The sequence below is a fragment of the Thamnophis elegans genome, chromosome 2, assembly GCF_009769535.1.
Source record: "Thamnophis elegans isolate rThaEle1 chromosome 2, rThaEle1.pri, whole genome shotgun sequence".
Classification (NCBI taxonomy): domain Eukaryota; kingdom Metazoa; phylum Chordata; class Lepidosauria; order Squamata; family Colubridae; genus Thamnophis; species Thamnophis elegans.
The window spans coordinates 78,937,613-78,958,421 of NC_045542.1; positions in this window are offsets into that span (position 1 = coordinate 78,937,613).

The following is a 20,809-nucleotide window of genomic DNA, read 5'->3' on the forward strand; positions in this document are numbered from 1 at the left end:
TGCTTTCTTATGATATCACACATTTGTAAGTATTATTTTCCCATCTTGTAGTGTTTGAAATACACTGAGGCTTATAGTTATGTTTGCCCACTTCTTTATATGTTACAGTGGAAGGTGGTCCTTGCTATTTTCTGTATCTACAATGAATTGGCAAGACAAGGGAGATTATTAGCTCTGTCTCAGTGGTGGGATTCAAAAGTTTTTACTACAGGTTGTGTGGCTTGGCTTGGTGGGTGTGGCAGGAAAAGGATACTGTAAAATCTCCATCCTCACTCCATTCCAGGTGAAGGTTACTGCAAAATCCCCATTCCCTCCCTATCAGCTGGAACTCAGGAGGCAGAGAATAGATGGGGGCAGGGCCAGTCAGAGGTGGTATTTACTGGTTCTCTAAGCTACTCAAAATTTCCGCTACTGGTTCTCCAGAAGTAGTCAGAACCTGCTGAATACCACCTCTGCTCGGCCTACCACAGATAGTCAAAGGGCAGTCCAGGAAGCTATGGGTGCGTGATTCAATTTGTTTCACCAGGCAAGGGCAGGGAGGGAGAGTACTTTTAAATTGGTCTTTATCTACCCTCTGAAGTGGAGAGTGTGGCATCTTACATCTAACCAGGCAGAAAGAGGATGTCAGAGAAGGCTTAGAGAAAAAGCTTGAGCTACATACAGCTGGGTTAGAGCAGAGGGGTTTCAGATAGCCTATGTTAAAGACTTACTCTTCCACTTTTAACTGGGCTTTGCTAAAACAATATGATCAGACATTGTGAGGAGAAGCCATTTGACTTAATGTTCACAATTGCTCCCTTAAGTCATGTAAATGTGAAGGTGTCATGGAAGGTCAGGAAAACCAAAGTGCTCTCAAAATAAATTAATTAAAGCCAGTAGTTGAAATGGCTAAAACGTGTACAGACCTCATGAATAACAGACCAGCTGCAAACCAAGATCCTTGGGAATTTAAACCAAACCCTTTCAAGAGGACCCAAGAGCCTTTTTTTATAGATCTGAGCTTCATAGTTTAGGTCAGCGTTTTTCAAACAGTGTTGTATAGACCTCATGGATTCCATGAGATTTTGATGGAATTCCATACTAGACGAAGGGAGAGAAAAAAAATTCCTTCAAAACCAATTAATTTTCTACCACTACAATTTTGTCTCTTGATTCCAGGACTTTAAAAAACAACAATACACAATCTGTAACCTGAAAAATGCTGAAAATCCCTAGCTTTAGATTGTTCTTTTTTTAATCTATATATCTAAAGTGCATTGTATTTCTTGCTGTTTTGTCTCACAAAATACAAAATGGCACTTTTGAAACTTTGGGTTTTCTTGGATGTCATTCTTGTCTGATCTTTCCTGATGCTGCCAAGCAAACTTGAAATATTTAAATGATTTATATGGCATTATCCAGGCATGAAGACATGGTGCAGCATTTCTAGAGAGATGTTAACAAAACAACTTTTTTTTGGCACATTTGATGTTGAAACAGTTTTCTCTAGGATAGGAGCCAGCTCAATTCTGAAACAAATTTAGAATTCTATTAAATTTCATGTAAATTTAACAGATGTGCTCCTGGGAAAGATTTGGAAAAAAATATTCCAATCTCATTTTGTAGTCAGATGAGCCAAGTTCATTCTGTCACTTCTCTTTATGAATTAATTTTGTTCCATTGCGTGAACTTTTTAGATTTATTTGTAAAGAAATACCATACATATTATGCTTCATTCTATAGAATAAGCATATCTTACTACATACTATAGGGAGATTCTCAACTTGGCATATGTTGTTTCCAAAGGAAACAAACAATTAATTTAATAAGATCTGAAAATTACAGAAGCCACTTCATAATGTTCTAGCCAAAACTGCAGATGGAAATAATTGTAAACAGCTTTTCATCATCTGAAAGGAGTTTTAAGCTCTTACAAAATGCATGAGTATGAATTTTTATTTTTTTGTTAAATCCCTGAAGCACTGTAAATTTTGAATACTTTAAACCATTCTGCTCACATATACATTTGTGCTGAAGGATATTTGGTTTATATATAAACAACTCGTAATCTGATTTAAGTGCATGAATCACAGCTAAGCATATCTTTGGCTAGGAAGCACAATTGAAAGTTTATATTCATATCCCACATATCGGCATTATGTGTTTGGTCTCTTTGGGTGACCAAGAGTCTCTACTCAGTCTATCCTCTAACTCAGGGTCAGCAAAACATATTGGTAGAAGAGAATATTTGTATCTCAGTGCTGAACTATGGAGGCATTGGTGCTCTCTGAACCTGGTTGTTTTGTTTTCATTACTCAGCAAAGCAACATCTTCAGTGATAGAAGATGTTATCTAGTTGGGTAATGAGATGTTTGCATGAAAAGAGTTAAGCTCAGAGAGCACCAAGGACTTTACTGGTGTTTGAGCTGCACTGGTTCTCAATAGGTTTCCAGATGCAATTCAAGGTGCAGGATATCACCTTGAAGTCTTACGTGGTATATGCCCAGGCTATTTGTCTCATTGTTTCTCCTTGGCCTACCAAATAGAACATTCTTGGGGTCTCTCCCATCAAGCAGTGTCACCTTGTTGGACCCAGGAGTCATGCCCCCTGCCCTATGTAATAGCATCCCTCTAGAAATCCGGATGGCCCTGACCCTGTTAGCATTCCATAAGGCTTTGAAGACCACGGTCTGGTGTTGATGTGGTTTTTCTAATGTGGGTTTTTTGTTTTAACCTTGGGCATCATAGATTATATACAGATGCTGCAGATGTTGTTTAATCTGCATATGCTCCTGAGACTCATTGTTTGAGAGGACAGCCATAGAAAACAAACAAACAAACAAACAAACAAACAAACAAATAGATTTGGACTGCATGCTTTTATGTGTGTTTGTGGATCGATTTATGAAATTCCACTTTTCATGCATTTTAACTACAGAAGCCTTTTTATAGTTTCAGTCTCTACTTCTGTCAGCTCCATTGTACAGATGTCTATTTCTTATGCAACAGTATAGAAAACAGGGATTGTCCTCAGAGAACTGAGACAATAATGCAGTTTTTTTTCACTCATCCATGAGATCATTTTCAGGACTTTATCATTCAATATTATTGAATGTTAAACTTTTTGATCAAGATGTAAACATGACGTTCAAAAATTTCTGAGGTTCCATTTAAAATAAATGACAGATTTGAGGCAGAATCCTGATGATATTTATTATTTTAAATGAACTCACTCCACTTCCAAATATTTGATGAAATTCCCAAGATACTTATGTAAATTACTTAAAATCTCCAGGGCCATTCCTAACATGGAATTTATGTGCTGAGCGTATTTTGTCATCATCATCAATGAAAGTCATGCTCCCTTGTAAATCTCTGATTTAATCCTCTCTCTGCTGACACTTTATAAATGATGACTTTCAAACGGCTCTTTAAAAAGAATAAGATAAAGTGGCTGTCTACTTAGCAGACTTGAGGTAATTGAGTAAAAGAAAAAGTTTTTGTTTCTTTCTTTTTTCTTTTCCTTTCTTTTTTCTTTTCCTTTCTTTTTTCTTTTTTCTTTCTTTTCTGTTTTGGATCTGAACATTTAACAATGTTTTCTATAGCTCCATGTTTGCTTGTGAATTGAGTTTTTGATTATTACCTCATTTAGGATAATGATATCAACAGGGATGAATAACCCAAAAGAAGTCTTTTCTAATCATTCCATTAAATTTAAATACATGCAAAAATATCAGAATACTTTTTAGAGAATGAAAAATTGGATTAAATAGACAAAGTGGCAGCGGATCTGCCATTTTCTTTTTGTATTTATTATAAAGCTGTCTCATACACTTACCAAACTTCAAGAGATTTATCTCTTTTTAACATCTCCTGGAATGACCATTGCTTCACAGGATTACCCAACATCATATGCTCACCTGTGTCTTTCAGGAAGTGCATCAACAACAGAAGGCTTTCAACAATAGTGTGCAAATTATTTTATAGTTGAATGATGAAAGTCATCAGCTATGACATACATTACAGAAAAGTAAAAATATCTGTGTCCACAGTTGATGGATTTATTGAACACTAGCTGGCAACCATTAATGAGTATAAATTAAGTCTTGGAGAAATGTATGCATTCGGTTAAGCCTAGGATATTTTACTGTTTAACCATACTAAATGAGGAAGTCATATATCCAACGGCAAGCTACATACAGTTGGGTCCTGCTTTCTTAGTGATGCGGGAATGGATGAAACTGACTAGACACTTGTCAGTTCCTTTCTCTGTATCTTTGTCTGTATATTGAAAGAAAAAAAATTGGCTAGCTTACAGAATCTTGGAAACTAGAGATGTGTGTACTATAACCCTGCAACTCTATAAAAGTTGGCCCCTTTTGTTGCATCTTACTCTCCTTTTCATATTTTCTTGATTGGGATGCATTGGTAAGGCCACACTTGGAATATTGCATCAATGTTTTACATTTTACATTTCACCACAATGTAAAAAAAATGTGGAGACTCTAGAAAGAATGGAGAGAAGAGCAACAAAGATGATGAGGGGACTGGAGGCTAAAACATATGAAGAATAGTTGCAGGAACTGGGTATGTCTAATTTAATGAAAAGGACTAGGATTGACATGATAGTAGTGTTTCTATATCTCAGGGGTTGCCACAAAAAAGAGGAAGTCAAACTATTCTCCAAAGCACCTGAGGATATGACAAGAAGCAATGGGTGGAAAGTAATCAAGGAGAGAAGCAACTGAGAACTGAGGAGAAATTTACTGGCAGTTAGAACAATTAATCAGTGGAACAACTTGCCTCCAGAAGTTGTGAATCCTCCACCACTGGAAGTTTTTAAGAAGAGATTGGATAACCACTTGTCTGAAATAGTGGTTGGGAGTTGAACTGGAAGACCCCTAAGGTCCCTTCCAACTCTGTTATTCTATTATTCTGATCTTCATTACAGAATAAACCAATATACAGGGAAGGGATGGTGTTGTGGCAATATATGAATGGAACATTTATCTATTTATGTTCTGGATTGCTTTTTCAGTGTCAGTTCTTGTTCTCTGATTCAGATTGTTATTCCAGAAAAGTAGATCAAGGAAAGGATTTCCAAAGTAAGTACCTCCTTTCAATGCAACCCCATCTATAAGGAGTGCATACTCAATTTCCAGATAAGGAAACTACCTAATTAGTTCCCTTTACACAAGAGGTATTTTATACATCTATATTATGTCTTGTTTTGCTTACCCTTTTTCTAAGTCAAAAAGCCCCATAGGCACTAAACTTTCATCATTTGGGAATTACTCCAGCTCCTTGATCATTAGGGTTGCCTTTTCTTTTTCCTTTTTGCTCTACAATGTCCATTTTGAGCTGTGTATTGCACTATAGGTTGTAAAATGACATTGGAGAAATATTTACTTTTCTTTTTCTTTAATCTCCCATCATGGAATCTCCTTGCTCTAAGTGTTTTTTATTGAACTACAGTGTTCATGACTGCCCAAACTTGCTTTTCCTAATCAGCCTTCATTACTTCAGATCCTATTAGCATATAAGGAAACTTATGATCCCAGTTATTACTTACATCTGTTTACTTTAAGTTGCATTGATCTTTTAATAAAGCCCATGCCATGCCTCCAATTTTCAAAGGTCCCTTTTTGAACTATTCATTATCTCTTTTTCCTTTAGTCTTCCTAAAACAGATTTAGTCCTGCTAAATACTACTATGTCATAAACAAACAAAATCTTTTAACTCCACATTCCTTGTGAACTAGTTCCAAAACATTAGGTCTGATGACTCCCAATACTATTTTCTTTAAACCAAACTTAAAAGTAGAAATATAAGTTTTTATATCTTATACCAGAGCTGATCCATAAATGACAGTATCAAATTCACTGAGAAATAAGGCAAATCATCAATCTTGCAATCGTTCTTCACCTCCCCTTTTGATGAAAAATAATCCATTAGGACAACAAAGGCAAATCAAAAGAACATCGTTCCAAATACAGTTTCATATAGTGAATGATTACTATCATGTCTTTAAAAGACATAATTTGTTGCTGGGAATACATAACAAGGTTTTGAATTATAAACATCTCCGGTTCAAATGGATTGTTCCAATCATTCTTAAAACATTTTAAGTAAGCTTGAAAGAGGTATGTTTTTCTGAGAACACTCTCAAAATAACCAAACCAGCCAATTTTGTACTTGAAACAACTGATTAAAATTCTAAATCAGGCATGTACAACCTGTGGCCCTGGCACAACAAGCAATCAGCCCAATTATTATGTGATTTTATGTTATAAAACTGTATTATATATTTTATATGTTGCCCAAGACAATTTTTCCTCATTCAATGCAGCCCAAGCAAGCCAAAATGTTCTAAATATTTTACACATCCCTGCTAGTAAAAGATATAGGTCCAAATATAATTTCTTACAGAATAAATGCCTAGCCATTTCTCTCAAGCAGACAGGGAGCCCTCTCTTCTTTTGAGAGCCCTTTTGATTCCATTCAATCCCAAACACAGGATGGATATGAATGAATGGCTTGGGGTGAACTCTTTAGATTGATATTCTGGAATACATATCATAAAACTAATCTTTCATTGGACTGATAATGCTCTGAAGGCTTCCATAAGAATCATATCAAAACTAATTTTAATACCATGGCGAACACAAGAAATTTCTCCTTTCTTTTTTAAAACTAGACCCAACCCATTTTTTTTCACTTTTTAGGTATTTATGAATGGAAAGATCAGTTCAGATATTACCGGTAGTCCTTGCATAACAATTTGTTGTTTAGCAACTGTTCAAAGTTACAAAGGACCACCAAAAGGGACTTAAGGCCTGATTTTGATATTCTGATGGCTGCATCTCTTCACCACAGTCATACGATCATATTTTGGGTCTAGGGAAACCCAGTTTCCTGCAGTTACATAGTTGTGATTTTTGGCATTTTTAATGGTTTCCTGAATTTACTTCCTGTTTTTGGCAATTGGCTAGTGACTGCTGCATTCATTTAACAACTGTGGCACACACACAAAAAAGTAAAACCAGGCATGGTCACATGGCTACCCATTTAATTGGGCTCAGTAAGTCAAGGATTACTTGCATGATGAGCCTCATAATTAATTGTGAACGTTTATGGATGTTGTTATTCTTTTGACCTCTTTTTATACATGAGAGCCAATGCTTCAGTAGTAGCACGTAATGCATATCCAGCATTTATTTATTTCATATGTATGATTTAGAAACCACATAACTCCAAATTAATTGGAGTGATTTATATATTAAAAAGAAGAACCAATAAAATAAAGGAACATGTTGTATACATTTAAAGAAAAGAAAAAAGAAGGAATACAAACATAGAAAGCTACAGGTGGCCAACAACCCCTGTCTTCCAATGCTTTGGAAAATAGTCAGATCTGCATTGCCATCACCAAGATAGATGTTGGAGAAGGAGCGGCAGAACCTGGAGGTGGAGTCAAAAGAGGAATCAGCCTAGACCAGTGTTGGTGAACCTTTTTGGCACCGAGTGCTGAAACGGGGACACGTGTGTATGTGTGTGCACATTTGTGCCGGAAACCAGAAGAGCAGCCACTCGGTGTGCATGCGCACACCAGGAAGACGATCTTCCAGTTTCTGGCATGGCGAGATGTTCTTTGCATGTGCATCCAGAAGACCAGGTGGCCAGTGCGCATGCATGCTCCAAAAACTGGAAGATTATCTTCCCAGAGCGCGCATGCATACCGGGCGACTTTTTTTCTAGTTCCCGGCATGCACACACATGTGAAAACCAGCTGGCTAGCACGTTGGAGTCCAGAAGAGCAACAGACAATGGCTCATGTGCCCAGAGAGATGGCTCTGTGTGTTATTTCCAGCACGCGTGCCAAAAGTTCGCCATCACGGACCTCGACTCTCTATGTAGCCTCAAATGGACTGCATCCAAGTCCTCTTGAATTCCATTGAATCTTATCTGGTGCCAAAATAATGCTGTTAGTTGACTAGATTCCTGTTTATAGACATGAGTAATAATACATCAGTTTGATTAAAACTTCATGTGTGGTCATGTGTGGACAATTGGAGCTGTAAGAATATTCACATTGAGCCCTTGTTGTCAGCAGCTTTTCAGGGAACTGACTAAGGAACTTGTGGCTTACCGTATGTTCAGCATTAACAGAGAAACTTCGGATCACAAAACTGACATTCCAGGTAAATCAAACTCAACCCTCGACCATCCAAATCCAGCCTTTCAAATACATTTCACAAGCCACATGTTTTAAAAGAAATGTTTATTTTTAAGAAATAATTTTACGTATTTTATTTCATGCCTCCCTCTGTGTGTAAGTGTGCATATCAGTGTTTGTAAAATGTTATATTTTCTACAGTAACCAAATCAGTAAGGGCCGTAAGGCCAGTAGTGGTGTATGCAGTGATTGTAAGTGGAATGCTTGAAAGAGTGAAAATATTTGGAAAAAGTATTAAGATAGAATATTTTGCAGATACTGCTCACACATTTTAAAACTAATTTATTATAGCACATTGCCTAAAAGCTTCTACTGCTTGAATAATAAAATATTACAACAGAAATTCTGAGGAACTACTCTTCTATGAAAAATGACAGAATTGACAGGAATTTATGTATATATTGGATAATAAAAGACTAGTTGTCTGGCCTGCATTACAGATCATTATCAGTTTTGGATAAGACTGTTATTACTCATTCAGCTATATGTAATCTTCAAGCAGCGATGCTTAGAATATTAGATAATGCTTAGTTGTAAAAATTATAACCCAGAAACTGGCAGACTTATCTAAATAAGCTCGAATATGAATACTTCAATCCACAAGAATTACATTTATATCTAGAATCGTGATTTTTAAAGAAAATGTATTTCAATACCATATTTTAACCCACTAATGCCCTTCAACCTAGTCTCTTTTTTGGTTCTTGTGTTTTTAGAGGCTTTCAAATCACCCTCCAGAGGAAGTTGTAACATAACTGTCACATATTAATTTTAGACATATTACTTTAACTGGGGAGTTAACACCACATCAGTTCCTTTGATAGATAGAAATACATAGGGGAGCCTGTGTGGAAGGAGGTATCAAAAGCCAAGATGGCACTGTAATCACAGGATCAAGACCAGCTTGATTTTTGTTTTTGATCATTTGCAAACCATCCTGAAAACAGTAATAAATGAATGTTTGTAAATTTAAAAATAGCATAATTCCTAAAATTCACTGATTTGTCTCAGAGGTGTGTTGCTGCCGGTTTGCCCAGGATCAGGCAAACTGGCAGTGGCTGTGGTGGGAAGCTCCACCCACCCTCCAGTACGCTTCTGCACATGTGCAAAAGCTTCCTGCGATTGCACACACACACACCAGCAAACTGGTAGTAAAAGAAATTACAACCCACCACTGGTCTGTCTGTCTCTTTCTCTCTCTCTCATCTATCATCTACCTATCATCCCCCCTTCTCGTTTATCAAATATTTCCCTAAACTACTTGAGCATATTATGAAGAATTGACACTTCTATTTGTAGCCCTGAGGAGATATCCGCCTCACAACTTCTTTCAACTGCTCTTGCTGATCTTGGCTTCCTGCAGTGCAGAAGTCTCCACATCCCAAAATGCAGCAGTCATGACATAACAGTAGATGCTTGAAGTTTCTTAGATGATTGACATTTCTAATTTAAATACTACCATCATCTTTGAGCTTTTGATTCAAAGGAGCATGCCAAAGTTCTCTAAACGATAACATAGTGAATGTTCTTTGGTATCAGATGGTTACCAATATACATATTATGTTTAATGTCATAAGACTCGAAAGGAAGTTGAAGCAAGGTGATCACACATTTTTGAGCGTAATAAAGAATCAGAATAGAACAGAATAACTGAGTTGGAGCTCTGCTAGTCCAGCCCCCTGTTCAAGCAGGAGACCCTATACCATTTCAAACAAATGGTTGTCTGATCCCTACTTAAAAATCTCCAGTAAGGGAGCATTCAGAACTTATGAAGGCAAGCCATTCTATTAATTAATTGTTCTAACCGTCAGGAAATTTCTCCTTATTTGTAGGTTGGCTCTCTCTTGATTTGTTTTACTTCATAAGGTCAACGCAAACAAGCACAAGTGTCCTACACTGCATAGACAATACATCTGCCAAGTATGTGGCAAAAAAACATAACAGTCTTCAGGTAAGATGAATAATTGTAAATACATATATTCCATGGATCCATCAATATCAATGCTCAGTTTGGTCCAATGACATGGAAAACATTATAGTGACTGTTCATCATGTAAAAGCTGATCATTATGTAAAAGTTTTCACTCTTAATAAAGCATCTACATTTGAGTCTCTATTTGGTCAATGACCTGGTTTGTTCCATGGCTTGCTGCATCTCAAAAACTCATTTTAAACAATTTCATATTTTTGATTGATGTACAACAATCATTATACTTCAATGTGTACAGAACCAACATGCTTAAATGGCCACAACAGAACAGGAAATGTAGGTAACAATTTCTGGGATTACAAAATGTGTTAAAGTGTTCTGGGTGAAGCATCCTTCTGAGAAGAAAGGCGGGATTCTTGTAATGATAATTCCTCAAACTCCAGCATATATAAATCAACAACCTGCCAAATAAATTCCTCCCTCATTAAGTTTCATCCTGAAACAGACAATGGGACATGCAATGAGGAACTATATACATTCAATTCTCCAGAAAAGTATTGAACAACAACATTATATGGTCACCATATGCAACAGAGATGCAGAATGTAAGGATGAAGCAAAGCACAAGTGATTTGTAATCTGTTAATAGAACAAATGGCAACCCTACAGATAAATGTAAAAATGATGCAAAATGTCACTCGCATTCTGGAAAAGAAAATGAATAGCTGGTGTATGTATCGGCCTTCGTTGATACTTCAGTTTGAATCTGTAATAAGATGGTGCCTAGTTCCACAGTACTGTCATCCATCATTATACAATCAAATTATATTATTGATACATTCAAATTATAATAAGTCATTCAAGGTCCTTAGTTGATACATCTTTCAGCTGCTTGAAATGCAGTGTCAGCTGGTGCAGATCAGTGCCAAGTGGTTACTTTTCTAGTCAGCAGGTGCAGTGGTTCTAAAATATCCACATAATAAGGAATACATTTCATAAGATAGCCACAGGTAGCTACTAAAGAATGTAGCAAATCCCGATTCTCAGGATCTAAAGCTTGCAGAAGAGCTTTTAACTTCTCTTCTCTGGATCAGGTTTTAATTCTTTTGGCTGAGATCTGTCCTAATATAGTAATCTCTCCAAGACCAAAGGGTTATTGGTTTTGTTTTATTTTAACTCCTCTCTTATGGAATTTCTCAGAAAACACATCACAATATCTTCATCAGTTATTACAAAGACAATGATGTCATACACCAACATCAGGAAGACTTGGCAGATAAATAAGCCTCAGGGGTACTCGAGAGTCCTAATGAAACTTTAGAAAGCTGTAACAACCATAATGTATTATCAGGTTGTCAGATTGTGAGTGCCTAGTGTCAATTCTATTTGCCAATAATATTTGGCGGCATCTAAAAAAATCAATGCATTTTGCTGAGCGTGCAAAATATTATCTCTATTATCTCTGTTGATTATTTATACTTGATGGCACTTCTGCATCATAGCCTTCTTTATAACAAATAGGTAGAGAGCAGTGGTGGGTTGCTCTTACTGTTGCTACCAGTACACTGATTGCAGTCTGTCCAGAAACATAGCCTGACGTGCTCTGGGCATGCGCCTGATGGATGCTGCGCACATATGTGCAATCCACCGCTCCTGCGACACCCAGCTACTTGTTGGGGTGCACGCAGGTTCTGCACGCTGTGTGCGCAGTGTGCTTTTTGGCATAAATACAACTATAGAGTGTGGGCAGGTGGGTGGGCCAAACGAGCCACCGTACTGGTACGCTCTCAGCTGCTCCATGCCACTACTGGTACGGCCATACCAGTCAGGACCAGCAGTAACCCACCACTGGTACAGAGACAGATGATTAGTGTGTGTGTGTTTCAGTACAATTAACACATTGGATACCAAATATGTATCACAGTATGCTTTTTAATACAGGTAGTCCAAGATTTACAACAGTTCATTTAGTAACCGTTCGAAGTTAACAATGGCACTGAAAAAAGTGACTTACGACCATTTTTCACATTTATGACTATTGCAGCATCCGCATGGTCACGTGATCAAAATTTGGATGCTTGGCAACTTGTTCATATTTAGGATGGTTACAGTATCCCAGGGTCACTTTTGTGACCTTCCGACAAGCAAATTCAATTGGGAAACCAGATTCACTGAACAATCGTGTGGCTAGCTTAACAACTGCAGTGATTCACTTAACCAATGTGGCAAGAAAAGTTGCAAAATGGGGCAAAACCCACTTAACAAAATTTTCACTTAACAACATAAATTTGGGGCTCAGTTGTGTTCGTAAGTGGAGAAATACCTGTAAAAACATTCTTACACATTTTCTAATTCAGTGTTTATAATTTCTATCATGGTATGAACTGCCTCTGGAAGTAACCACTTTTGGTTGGCAATAACTTTAAAACCTTGCTCACAAATATGGACTAATAAAGTTCACTCCAAATGAAGTTCTGTAGTCCCAATACCCCTTACCATTTCTTCTGCCTTCCCATTAAATAATAATCCCTCCCCAACAGAAATATCAAATAAACCAACTTTTCCTGCTCATCTTGATCTTATGTTATATTGTTCTTTTTTTTGTCTTTGTTATGATATTTGTCCCTAGATTTCTTGTAACCAAAGGAGCTAAATGTCCATTGTTTTCCTTCATTACAATATCGGATGTAGAGATCAGTGCAATATATTGCTCTCTGATTAGTAAAATAACTCACACTGAAAATAAGAAATTTCTACCCTTTGGTGCCATTTTGTAACCTTATTCTTAAGTAGTTTCATGTACTCTTTATCCAGTGTCAACAGTTTCTGCTATATATGTTTGTCATTGTACTTTGGATGAATGCAAACCAACCCATTTTGAGTCTTTCTAGTTCTAAGTTTCCATATTCACTAGCTTTGGCTATTCAATGTCTATTAACATGTATCTAGAGATTCATTAGAGGCTTGCATTCTCTAGATCAGTTTAAATAATCCATAATACCTCTCTGTAGAATTAAACATTCAACCAAAACAGCTTTGGCTTATAACAAAATAACCTTTTCTCCTAATAAATGGGTGGAGGGGGGAGTATTGTATAGGTGATCTGTTCATACAGAAACTTCTTCTTTTTGGTTTGATAGCAATTTCATAGAATGTAAAAGTGTTTATCCATAGCTATCACTCTGTATTCAGGTCTTCTGCATTAATATTCGGAAAGAAGATGACAGGAAGCCATATTTATCTAGCTACATTTCATCCTTGCTGATAAGACCAGAGAGAACCATGTTTATGCAACCATGGTTTACCCTTGTAGACAATTGTTCTGTTCTTTTTTTCATAAGATTCTTAATACGTATAGGCTCTAGAATAAGTCATCTTTCTCCTCCTCCTCCTCCTCCTCCTCCTCCTCCTCCTCCTCCTCCTCCTCCTTCTTCTTTTCTTCTTCTTTTCTTCTTGTCTTCCTCCTCCTCCTTCCTAGCATATTCCTGCAAGTACAGGGTCCACTTTTTGGATCATTAAGTGCCACTTTGCATGATTAATTGCATCTTCAGGGTGCAGGCCTGTGGCTTGCGTTCTGACTTATGACCAGAGGTGGTGTCCTACCGGTTCAGACTGGTTGGTCTGAACTGGTAGCGGAAATCTTGGGTGGCTCCTCCCACCACCCCACCACCCCATTTAGGCCCTTTTTTTGCCAAAAGCGCATATGCGGAAGGCTGTGTGCATGCGCACACTCATATTTGTGAACTGGTAGGGAAGGTAAGCGAATACCACCCCTGCTTATGACAGAATAAGTCATCTTATAATGCCTAATAATTTTAGTCACAACAGTCTCGGAATTCATTATTTTGTCTTTCTCCACTCTTCATACTACTTCAATGTCTCACGGGACTTGTAATACAGTATTGCACTACAATTCCCAATGCCCAGCTTGATTAGGGAAATTTACTGTTAATTCATTCTATTTTTCATATTTGTTTGGTGAAGATGATTGTACTGGGAAGGAAAATGAGATACAAGTTGACTCCATAACTAATCTAAAGGGAAGGAAACATGCTGAAATTTATTTTAAATTACATCCTGAAAAGCATATGTCTTCCATGTTTGTGCCTTGGCAGTCTCCAGAATCTGAGCAAGTAAAGTCTTTGCCAAGTTGGTTGAATGTATGCTTTTGTGGTCAATCTGAGAATATTTTCTGCATAGGGACAATATGCTCGTCTGACATCTTGTACTTACCAAAAGTGAAATGTATCATCAGGGCTGATTAAGTAGACATAAATTCATAATTAAACATGCAGCCAACGGTGGCTCACCCACAATCAAATCATTCTGAAGACTTAAGACCAGATTTGTAAGAGATTTCTGCTTTCACTTAAGTTTTATAGTCAATAACCAGCTGCTCGAAATAACTTTAAAATAACGGCTGCTATGTCTATGGTGTAATAACCTGGCATGGAGTGCATGGATTAACACAGTCCTGCTGTTAAAAAAAGAAAAAAAAAAAGGAAACTTTTATTAAATGTGCCTGCAATAATGCAGGTGGGCATGTCTAATTACTATTTAGCATCTATGTTTCAAGCTTTATCCAATCTATGCCAGAAGCAAAAAATACCCAGTTATTACTCTGACCTATCAAGGCTCTCCATTATTCAGCAAATTAAAAACACAGATTTTCTATAACTTTCCCCAAATATGTGGCTTTTGGTATGTAATTTTGAGCAGACCTTGGGACCCTGGAGGCTTCTATCTTTGAATGCTGAGTAATAGACCAGTGTCTCTTTGCCTGTTTGCCTAGAGGCTCCTCAAGACATTTGCCAAGAAATAGTTCTTTTTGGCTCAAAGACATGACAAAATCAAAAGTCAGTTAGAGACCGTTCTGGTTCTTATTCAGTTTAGTCTGCCAGCTATCCCCAATTATGGTATTCTCTGAATATGTGGATTTCAACTCCCAAAATTCTCAGCAATAGTTTCAATTCTCATTCCCAAAAGTGTAGTACATAAGTAGTACACAAAATTGTCTGCTACAACCTCCGACCTGTCAATGACTATTTCAGCTTCAACATCAATAATACACAGGCAAACAATAGATACAAATTCAAGGTAAACAGCTCCAAACTCAATTGCAGAAAATACGACTTCAGCAAGAGAGTGGAATGCTCTATCTGACTCCATTGTTACATCCTCTAACCTACACAGCTTCAACCTTAAACTGTCTAAGGACCTCATCCCATCCCTAAGAAGTCCATGAAAGGGAACAGGCATAAGTGCACCAGTGTGCCTACCTTCCCAGTCCTACTGTCTCTATTTACTTGTACTCATTTCTTGTTCATAACCATGTTTATACTTGTACCTTTTATCTAGTGCATGTTTAACAAAATAAATAAATAAAATAAAAGACAACTAGAAAGGATCATATTGGAGATAGACGTTGATTGCAGGAAGAGTGGTAGACAAAATTGCAACACACTCTTTAAGAAAAAGCAATGCTCTTTTCTTGGTCTGTCAAATGGTGTCGACCAAGTCCAAGAAGAGGAAGGAAATAATCATCATGAGTTGATATCGGAGGTATTGTATCCCAGATACAGCTGTCATTTGAAATTCTAGATTTGTAGCAGAATTAAAATACTTCAAAGTGCCTAAGAAAATGGCAGATAATAAATTAATTTTAAAAATGAAAATAGAGCTTGCATACTAATGTGATCTCACATTATGCTGATCACCAAGTTCATATTCAAAGAAATAGCCTACTTAATCTCTCCCTCCCCCCCAGTGTAATGCTTTTCAGTAGAATCAGATTGCCTAATCAGGTCAGTTTTTGAAAAATCAAATGAATAAACTCACCCCTAGAAGCTGTTAATTTCTTCTCCAGCAGGTTATATTGTACTGAATATTAGCTAATTTATACCTATAGCTTATTCATTGAAATGTAAAATGGAGAGCCTTGCTAATAAGTATAATCTTTATTGCCATTGTACTTAAATACAACAAAATTGGTTTTAACCTCACTGGTGCAAAATTATAGCTTATTAGCTCTTAATTTTCCAATTCTTAAATCAGTTATTTTCAGATAATTCCTCTGATGTCATTGCTTTGGAATATGTTATTGGGAGATATCGGTCTAAAAGATTTAAGGGGGAAATGTCCTACTGAAAGAAAACTATGACTTAAAAAAAAAAAGCTGAAAAGGTTGATGCATTTCTGCCATCTATTGGATGAAGCTGGTACTTAAAAAGTTCTGATTTTCCAGGATTAAAAAAAAAAGTTATTACTTTCTAAAAGATTTTGATATTTGATTATGAGGACTCACTCTAACTTATATGTTGCCTTGCTCATTTCCGGCTTTCCCACCATATATCCCTGCTTCCTACAATTAGAGAGATAAACTGCATAAGCCAATCTCTAAAAAATTATCAATTGCTTTTATACTTCTTTTCTTTCCTGAGCATGAATCACTGTGACACACCAATGTACAGCAGATATGTAGATCTAAGTCATGGACTTAACTTGGGCTCCTCCCAACATCAAAAGATCGACCTACCAAAATAATTGAGGTTTTTCACCTGGCTTTTACTATCATTACTATTATTAGTTTAATAATAAGTGGAACAAAAAACCCCACATTATGTTTAAATATGGTGTTTTTCCTCCTTGTTTGTTTATTCATATAACTTGCAATGCTTATATTCTCATGTTCTTCTAAAGTTCTCAACAGTGTTACCCATACTAAAAGAAAAGAAAGTATGATGGAATAGAAAATAATTTAAAAAAAAAACCCCAACAAAGAAAGATTAAATTTAAATAGTCACTGAAGAGGGGAGCTCAAAAATGGATTAACCTGGTATCTGTTACTTTCTTATATCTTCTAACAGCCACAGAGAAGGACAGCAAACCCAAATATTGATTTAATCACTTTTAGGCAGACCAAGGCATTTTCTAGACATTTTGCAAAACTACTGCCATCACCTGGCAGGAGACTGTGAAAGCCATTCTGCATTTCATAGATCAGTGTTGGTGAATCTTTTTGGCACCCAGTGCCAAAATGGGAGTGCATGTGCACACGTGCATCTGTGCGTGCTGGAAACCAGAAGAGCATTCACCCAGTGCACATGTGTGTGCCGGGCAGCTGCTCTTCCAGTTTCTGGCATGCTGATGCACACTGGCCACTTGGTCTTCCAGTTTCTGGCATGCATGCAGGTGCAAAGACTATCTGCCGGTTCCACCACAAAACTGCGCTCAACTAAACCGCGCCTGACTAAACTGCGTCGCTGATGTCATCAACAGGGCGACAACAGCGCGGAGACAGAAGCACGCTGTAAACCCTAAACCTAAAATTAACCCCTAAACCTAAACCTAACTCCCCTAAACCTAATCCTAATCCTAACCCTAAACCTAACCCTTAACCTAACCCTAAACCTAACCCTTAACCTAACCCTAAACCTAATCCTAACCCTTAACCTAACCCTAACCCTAACCCTAACCCTAACCCTAACCCTTAACCTAACCCTAAACCTAACCCTAACCCTTAACCTAACCCTAACCCTAACCCTAACCCTAAAGCTAACCCTAAACCTAACCCTTACCTTAAGTTGAATCGGCTTGCTTTCAAAGCACTATTTAAAGCGCCCTTCTTTCTCCGCACTGGCTGTTGTCGCCCTGTTGATGACGTCACCGACGCGGTTTAATTGGGTGTGGTTTAGTCGAGCACGGTTTTGACGGGTCATGCCATCTGCCTGGTGCACATGCGCATGGTGAAAAGACAATCTTATGGTCTATGGTGTGTACATGCATGTGCTGGAAACCAGAAGATCATCTTCCTGGTGCGTGCATGCTCTTCCAATTTCATGCATTCCCGTGAATGTGAAGACTAGCTGGCTGGCACACTGGAACCCGGAAGAGCAATGGGGGATGGCTCCCATGCCCGGAGAGATGGCTCTGCGGGCCACTTCCGGCATGCGTGCCATAGATTCACCATCACAGTCATAGATGCTGAAAAGCAGTATAAAGTGTATGCTGAATTTTTGATGGATAATTTTTGTTCTCTAAGTCCACAGCTGCTGGGCTAGAAGCAACCATTCTTAATATGTTCATTGCTTCAGCACCATTGTAGCAAGATAAATGCCATGGCTTTCTTTCAAAAGGATTCTGAGTACAAGAAGGTTAATGGAAGGACTCAATGAGGGGGGGGTGGGTGGGTTGGAATGAGACAATAATCTGGGATTACTGAAATGAACCTTGTAACTATGGAACCTCTGGGAAACAAAAAAGGTAGACATTACATCTGTTAGCTCCTAAACCTTCTCCATAAATAGTTTGAATAATTAGGGGCTTAGATTCCACGGAAACAAAGGGAAAGATGTCATAATTGCCCTTTCATATTTTCTTTTCTTTTCAGTAGAGGAAAATGATCCCGGTAATTTGGTGCTAAAGAAGCCAGGACACATTAAGCATTGTTGTCCCTTTGGCTGGGCTTTGGGGATCACAAAAGGAAGTCTGGAGGTGAACCTCAATACTGCAAGGGAATCTTTCTGCATCCTGATGCTTGGAGCAATTAGCATTGCATTTCAAGGTCATTGCTGTCAAATAAAAACACTAAAACTTCACGAAATGTGCCTCATTTGGAACCAATTGGGAGGCTTCAAAGCATTTGCCATTTTCCAGCTCTCCATTTTCAACCAATTATTGTTATTATTATTTTTTAAAAAAAACCAGAAACAAAACATGAATGGCGTATGCTATTATGTGAATAGATGCATTGCCTTTCCCAGTTTTTTTTTTTCCTTTCCTCTTCAGCCATTAAGAATCCCTCCCTATATTTTAATCATTAGCATTTTCTGAATAAGGTTCATAATGTTTCTGAACCACTATTGGTTATGAATTCTACTATTGCTTGTAGAGTTTTGTATTAGAATTATCTTAGTTTCATGCAATGCTTTAAAATAAGTGAGTAGAATCAATGCTAGTTCTGCTGTTGGTGCTACTCCCCCCAAGAATAAGTTTCAAAAGATCACTAATCATTTATTTATTGGTCTATTGCTTCATATGTTGAATGATTAAGATAAATAAAATATGAAGCTTGAATAAAAGTAAAGAAAAATATACACTCACTTAGGTTTAGGTTTAGGTTTATTAGATTTATATGCCACCCTTCTCCCAAGGACTCAGGACGGTGTACAACATTAAAAGAAACACATAATACAAACGTTTTTAAAAAATTAAATAGAATATCCCAAACAAATTAGAATTGACAATAGCATTTTTTTTAAAAAAAATTGAATTAAAATTAACAATGATCAATAATTTGTTTTTTATCGTAAATGTGTTTTTATTTTCCATTTTCATTTTCGTACAGTCACATATATACTGTGCATAACCGGGACCATATAACATTAAACAATAAACACAGCCATTCCGCTTGTCAACAATACCCCCCAAAATAGAAACCCAATGTACCTCTTCGACCCTCCATACACCCTTTCTTTCGCCCCCCTCCAACTTTCCATCTTCCCTCCATCATTCCCCTCTACCCTACTTCCCCTCCCCCTCTACCACTCCTTTTTATTTTATTTTATTTTATTTTTGCATTTTGGGGAATGGATCGGGAGAGAGGAGTGGTAAATCAATAATTTGTTTTGTTTTGTTCAGGCCAGGCTGGCTTGCTGGAAAAGCCAACTTTTTAGGGCACATCGGAAGGAGCGGAGATCGGGGATTATATGAAGCTCCGGGGGCAGCTCATTCCAGAAGGAAGGCACTCCCACAGAGAAGGCTCTCCCCCTGGGGGTTGCTAGCCGACACTGTCTGGCCGACAGCACCCTGAGGAGGCCAACTCTGTGGGATCGCACTGGATGGTGGGAGGCTACTGGTGGCAGTAAGTGGTTTCGCAGGGACCCTATAGTACCCATTTACTATAGCTGAAAGAATTTGCAAACGAAACAGCATTCGGCATTTGGATTTTGAGGCTGAGAGAATAACATAACAGAGTTGGAATGGACCTTGAAGGTCTTCCAGTGTAACCCCCTGCCCAAGCAGGAGACCCTGTACTATTCTGGACAAATGGCTGTCCAATCTCTTCTTAAAAACCTCAAGTGCTGGAGCACCCATTACTTCTGAAGGCTAGCCATTCCACTGATTAATTGTTCTCACTATCACAAAATTTCTCCTTAGTTTCAGGTTAGTTTTCTCCTTGATTAGTTTCTATCCATTGCTTCTTGCCTTGCCTTCTGGTGTTTTGGATAATAGGTTGATCCCCTCTTCTTTGTGGCATCCCTCAAATATTGGAACACTGCTATCATATCATCCGTAGTTCTTCTTTTCACTAGACTAGGTATGCCCAATTGCTGCAACTGTTCTTCATGTGTCTTAGCCTCCTGCTTCCTAATAATTTTTGTTGTTATTTTCTGTTCTCTTTCCAGAATCTCAACCAGAGATGGCATTCAGCAGATTCTGACCAGTTATGGAGAACCAGTAGCGGAAATTTTGAGTAGTTCAGAGAAACAGTAAATACCACCTCTGACTGGCCCCACCCCCATCTATTCCCTGCCTCCCGAGTCCCAGCTGATCAGGAGGAAATGGGGATTTTGCAGTAACCTTCCTCTGGAGTGGGGAGAGAATGGCGATTTTACAGTATCCTTCCCCTGCCACGCCCACCAAGCCACGCCCACAGAAACGA